Genomic DNA, 7,346 nt, shown 5'->3' on the forward strand with positions numbered 1-7,346 from the left:
TTTGAGAATTTCTTGCTTATGAATTGGCTGTTACCACCAATTGCGCAACTCGTCTATACTACAACTAAAAGCAAACCTTAAGAAACTTGATTATTTAGATTCAGGAATGTCCTTTTTACGAATCTGCGAGTTCCAGTTTGTGGCCTATATAGGTCTAAATAATAAATTTAAGATAGAAAATAATGCTTAAGAATCTTGAGTGTTTAATAAATAACACTATGATTAGTTTTCCATCCACAATACATTCGTTTGACGTACAATTTGTTAAAGTGGTCGCACAAATGACAATATTATCATCACGAACTTTAATATCACCATTCGATTATAAACTCCCTTGATACAGATGCTGTAAAAAAAGAACTTAATTAGACTCAATTTCTGAGAAAATACAGAGATTCATGAAAGTATTACCTTTATCTGACCTAAGGTATGTAGGTGAATGTTTTAAGGCTTACTTTGTTAATCACACATCTGAAATACACAGGGGGGGGGACATTACTGTGCTAACATACAAGAAGTATTATGAGAGACCTGCAAAACAATTCTTAGTCTTTGTCCCTACATGCACCAGTTCCTAAAATCGTTTGACCGCAACATTATTTCAACTGATTTCAAGTACAAAGACAAATCGGGAAACCAGGAATGTAACAATTATAAAGCAAATGAATGTCTCGAAGTCACAAATCAGCCAAAAAGCAAAAACAAAATTCACATTTGTCACAAAGCAATGTAACAAATATCAAATGAATATCTGCAAACTCAAATTACTGAATGCAAATGGAGATATTATAGAATAACAATGTGTACACATTACTGAATGTCAAAGGGAATATAGACATTACTGAATGCAAAAGTGATGCACACATTACTGAAAGTCAAAGGACATGAACACATTGCCAAATGCAAAAGTGAATGTACGCATTATTGAATACAAAAGTAAATGCACACATTACTGAATGCCAAAGGAGATGTCAAACGAGATTACACATTACTGAATGCAGAGGATGTACACTTACCAAATGCCAAAGTAAATGTACACAAAACTGAATACTTAAGGGGATGTACACTTACCAACAATTGATAATCAACATTTCTATTATCATATCCCGTTTTTAGTCATATATTGTTTGTTTATAATTTCATGTCCTTTGACGTGTATGTCTATTTTCTTTGCTGGTGGTTGTCCCTGGATTGTGTATTTTTTTTAAATACATCGTAAGCTTGGTTCACTTGATTTCCCTGTCATCAACTATCGAGTGATTATGCCAAATCAACATTTAAATATATCTTCCCTCACCTCATCCGTATACAGTAGCTATAATTCACTATGAATCAAAATCAATTAAGCTCTATTAGAGGAGTTCCGAGTAACCTGTAGACAGAGTGACAGGTATCCGAACAGGTTTGATGTTTCTATATACTACTATAAACTGTTTTTGTGGAATATAATATGCTTCTAGAAAATGAAAACTGATTTATTCAATGGGTCATAATTTTCCTTTCGTCGTTTGTCTACCCCGGACTTGACTTTTTATGAGCAACTCTGCGGTGCACCTGTTCCATGCTCCTAGTTTTTAATGGAGTCCGAGTTGCTCATTTGCTTTTGTTACTTTGTATGTATGATTTCAGTTACTTTATGTTCTTTGTTGTGTATGTCTATTTTCCATGTCTGGTCTTTGTCCCTAGATTGCATTCTTTTGATTTGATTACCGCTATAACCTTGGTTTCCTTGATTACTCCTTCAGATATAATTTAGTCGGAAGAATTAAATATTCAGACGTTAGAACTAATATATGACAAAACTCAAATTATGTCAATCTTCACTGGGTTTAAAAAATGTTTTGTATCCTTTTATACATTTAACAATCTTATTTTATGAGTCGCAAAGCACAGAAATGAAATATTGATTTCACAATATTAACTAAATGTAACTTTATCTTCAAAGTCGATATTACATGCTATGTGAGCAACATTTATAATCAAACTCATGCTATGTGGGCAACATTAATAGTCAAACTCATGCTATGTGGGCAACATTAATGGTCACACTGACATCACCATGTCATTAATGCAATACATGGCTCTAATAACATAAAGTGATTGAATAAATACAAGTAAGTTGATATGATATGTCAACTGGTACATATTATGTTGGTCTTATGCATAAAAGTGTTACACATTGTTTCACATTCCGTAGTTATATAATCATTGTCGTCTGCTGAAGGATTACACTTCGTTCCTGAAGAAAATTAAATATATACGTACTGTTTCTTAATGATAAATAAAATGATAAGTAGTTGCATCATTTGCTATTACTTATTGGCTATCTTTATTTTTCTGATGTATTCGTGATTTTGACTCCGGTTGTTCTATCATTACCATATTATAAGCAAAGAAGACGAATACATAACATACTAATGACATTTTCTTTTCACATAATTTACAATATAAAATAATAATTACAAATATGTAAACTATGAGTTTAAAAAATTATAAAATATTTATTATTGTGTCAATGCGTTTGTCTACTTTTTGACAGCTATATAACAACTGAAATATGGTATTATACGTGTTTTCACTAGTCAACACACAACAATATGATTATATTGAATTTCATTAATGTAAACTCTCTACATATAGAGAACAGTTGTAGCCGTGCAAACAACATTCCGATTAAAACAAACATTGAATTTTGTTTATGTATTTGCCAATATTTCACATTAAATGTCTTTTGTATATGGTTAAAATCATGTTGTTAAATTAAAATAATACATAGTATTGAAACAAATCACTGATGTGCAAGACAGATGACACAGCGACCAAAACATCATTTTAGAGACACATATAATAACAAGAGTTAATACGGTGACTATTCCAAACATAAAACAAACACACCGGGATGAAAAATGTCAGCACAAGACTACCCATGGGTCTTCAATGAATGACGATTAAACTCACTCCAAAGCACATGCTGCAGCTGGCCTCAAAACAATGATATACACAAGTACAGTTAATTAACATGCCAGCTCCAGACCAACTTAAACCTACAAAGAGTTCTCATCGTATGTGATGGTTGATTCATCTTTACGGGTATTGGTACAGAGTAGTCATAGTACAAAAATGCTTCGTAAAACATTCGAAAGTCTTATCGTCTACATAGTATACATGTACTTAATTGCCATTACTAAAATCTAGACGGTCAGTTTTAAAAATCTATGTATTAGAAATCGATAACAGATTTTCATTATAATTCAATTCTCAATGAAACAATAAAAACTATTTTTTACCCTGTCTTGCATAAGTACTAAATATCTGTTAGGTAGAGTTTTTTTTACAGTTTACCAAGAAGGTATGCATGATATTTTAGTATCAATAAATGTGTTTTCTATAATGCAGCAGTTATATGTTTAAGTTCTGTAACAATGGCCATTAAATGACTACAGTAGTTGTAGTGCGCGGGTTAGTCGGGAACGCCGGTGCTTTAAAGCGTAACGTCGTTTCCCGTATTATTGTCTGTGACGTAGGATTTCACCGGAGAAAAATGGACGTTAGATATGAATTGTGAGTGAAACCAAAGATATGGACACAGGACGTACTATAACAAAACAGATAAGTGCTAGCTGTGATATGTTATTTACGTTAAAGTGTAAAAAATAACTTAATCACTCCACCTAATAAATAATATTTTAGTTAAAGATTCGTCATTGCAGTATTTTGTTGTGAGATTTTTTTACAATACTACTCAGCCTAAACACAAGTTCACAACAATTCTGTTTCCTGTTTTAAAACAAAAGTATTTCGTCCTCGAAATTGACGATTTTACTGTTTATTACATCGTTTACATCATACACCATTGACTTTTGATCATCTCTACCGGCACACTACAGTAGTCATCAGCGTTACCTCGGACCATAACAGTCTTTCTTGTGCAATTATTTCCGGCCTTGGACATATAACTGGTCGATTATGAAGAAAAAAACATTTCTAAATACATTTATTTTAAAAATTGGTTAAAAAATTATTGCTTATCTTATAAATCAGAATGTACAAGGATTATATTAGTACATGTATCATCTTTTCTTAATACTCAGTTTAAAATTTAAAATTGAAATGACAAAAAAGTTTTTAGTCGCATCGTGTTTGGTGGAAATTATATTTATGAACTTACATTGACATCAATACACTTGAATACATTTTTGTTTAATTACTTTGTTTAATTAAATAAATGGACATGTCCGAAAAGCATTACTAAGTAATATGAACCAGTTAACCCTATAATGGAATGGTAAAAAAAAGGATAGTGCACAGTATTTTTGTAAACCATGCAAATTAATCCATAATGTAATCTAATCTAATACTATGATGGCTCTTTTAACCTTTCATCTTTATTTTTCCTTCTTGTTTTTGTTATGTTACGTTTTTCTTATTTTCTCCTTTTATTATAGATCATGTTTTTATTGATATCTGTATTTAATTGAAGCTGTGCAAATACATTTGAAAGTCAGTTGTGTGTTAGAAAACTAGTGTTTGAACTTTGGTTATATTAAAACCATTTATAATTACACAGATCGCACTCACTACAATTGGCTTAAAACAGTACATACTGAAATGTTAGATCATATTATTGAAGAATTCTTCGATTTCATGCGCTTGAATATTAGTAAAGTAAGACAAAATATAGTCACAACATTAGAAAATAAGAGTGTTCTTATACTTGTGCATTATCACGGGATGATAAAAATAAATTAGAAAGTTATGATAGGACTACATATTACATAAAACTATATATATATAAATCATTATTCTTTTTGATTATTCTTTCAACTTAACTGTACATATAGACGACTTTCGCCTTTTACGTCGAATCTGGTGAAAACTGGTTAAGATCGATTTTTATTATGTATTTTTGAATTCGTGTTTTTGAGGTTTTTAGTATACGCATCAATAGAAATCTCCTTTCAGTTTGGAACCAAATTTCATACTTTGGCCTACCTACGAAAATTGGTACCTACTCCAACAATAGTATTTTCAAAGAGTAATCAAGGGAACCAAGATTCCAGCGGAAATCAAAAGAATGTAACCCAGGGACAATGACCAAGGTATGTTTTTACAAGGCCATTAAAAGGGAATTTTCGAATTTTTGCGAATTAAACATAAAATTATTGTTACAACGATAAAAAGTTTGTTTACAAAGTAACTCATGATGAGAACAAAACAAAAGTTACTGATTGCATTAGTCGGTTGGCTTTGAACATAGCTGAAAGAAATAACCTGAAAGAAAAATAGTTGAAGAAAGGAAAAGAAAACTACTTAAATTAGCAGTAAATTCCTGCATATATTATGATTATCGGTAATTTGCTGCATTTGCCTTTGATATAAACAGATCGATCATGCCTCTTCCAGCATACTAGCCCTAATTCAAAAATAACAGATAAGTTTACTATCAGGCGTAAAACATCCTCTCCTTAAAGATAAAATGAAAATTCGCTACGTCACAATGCTATTTGATCAATCCGTCAAATAGGCCCTAAAAAGTCTTTTTAAAAAAGTGAAGTTTGAATTTCGTAATTTGTTTTAAAACGAACAAAATGATATGTAAGTTATAAATGACCTTTAAAATAAATATTCGGCTATTGGTTGCTCATGGGATATTTCGTTCTACCGGGCTAACCTGTACACCTCAGCCAATATTAAAAAAACATATTGCACATAACATTCTGTATTTTGTCAAAGATATTGTTTTTCTTAAATGTGTATTGTTTGCGCTCTTGTGTGTTCATTTTTGCGTGGGCAAATATGGGAAGACATAGAAAAATGGGGAAAATGCAAAATAATCTACAGATTTATCGTATTTGATTAATATTTGTGTTATAAGATGTGAACTGTGCTAACATTTAATGCATAATAAAAATGGTATGTTGAAATATAGTTAATACAGAATTTGTGATTGGAACTGACATATAAAAGGACTAAATGAACTTTTTTCGGGAATGCCAAGATAAATGAGTCTTCTTTAACAATAATTTCATCGCGACTATTGAAATTGGGTTACCGAGATTTGTAAGAATGCAACATCAATTTCGACACTGCCATGATGCAAAAAAATGATTAAATGAAAATTAGAATTCTAGCGCGATATAAAAAGTCTGGGTAGTTTCGACAAGCTCTGGCATAACATACGAGTTGTGATATGAACACTCCACACGTAGGTGCTTTAGGGATGTTGTCACGGATGAAAGGAAAGTTGACAATTGTGAATGAAAAGTCAGCACCTTTGTCGTAAAGTTTGGTCAATAGTTTTCCCTTACAATCGATTTTTCAGTGTAGGTTAAGATATGATTCTGACTTCGCAGTGTCTGTAATATCATTTATCTAAAGTTCTTTGGGGGTAGATGCCATGTATCAAATCCCCGAAATTAGGATTGCTTAAAGATTATACGTCATCAATATAGTGGAAACTGAGATTAAAGGATCTAGCTTAACGATATTCTTTCTTTCGGATCAGGTCAGCTATAAAGTCAGGCTCATAAGAGTAAAGGAATAGCAAGCAACAGAGCACAATTTTTACCATTGGAATGCCGACCGTTTGTTGAAAAACGCGTCTACTATACTGGACAGATATGTTGTCGATTAAAAATTTCAGCATTTTGTAAATATCTTCTTCTGTATATTTGGTAGATGATTTGGAATTATTTCTTACAAAGTATGAAGAATCTTTACCAAGAACTATATATTTGTATCTAGGTGTACCATCTTTTTGAAAAGACATTTATAAGACACAAAACTGAATCCACATTAGCAAATATCGTTGTTTTATTAAAGTTGATTATCCAAACTTTCTAACGAGGCACAACTTTTCAAACAGTTCTTTGTGCCTAAAGTCGCTCTTGTGAAAAACCATCCTTTTAATGTTTCCACTGAATTACCTTTATTTTTTATTAAATATATCCTTTACTTCTAAAGATTGAATACCCCGTAATATAACACCGGATCTTACCAAAGTATTATACATTTTGATCAGGCAACTTGAGACACCCAGTCATAAGATTATTATAATACCGACAGTGCTTTACCAACGAATTATGGAAGATAAAAACCAGTAAATATTTAGTCAATTAACTCATTACTATATTATCTTAAGAATCTGTCAACAGTATTCTAACTTTGTTTTGACATCGCTGCATTGGAATCTCAAATTATATTTTATTATCTTAAATGATTGTATTCCAGAAATAAAAGACTTTCGTCTTGTTCTGATTAAGAGACAACTTTTTAATAAAAACACCAAGAACTAACACGATCTATCACAGTCTGAAGATTATTTGCGTTAGGAACATGAAATAGTA

Source organism: Perna viridis, chromosome 9, assembly GCF_037379345.1.
Source record: "Perna viridis isolate PV_CMFRI_1.1 ecotype Kerala chromosome 9, ASM3737934v1, whole genome shotgun sequence".
NCBI lineage: Eukaryota > Metazoa > Mollusca > Bivalvia > Mytilida > Mytilidae > Perna > Perna viridis.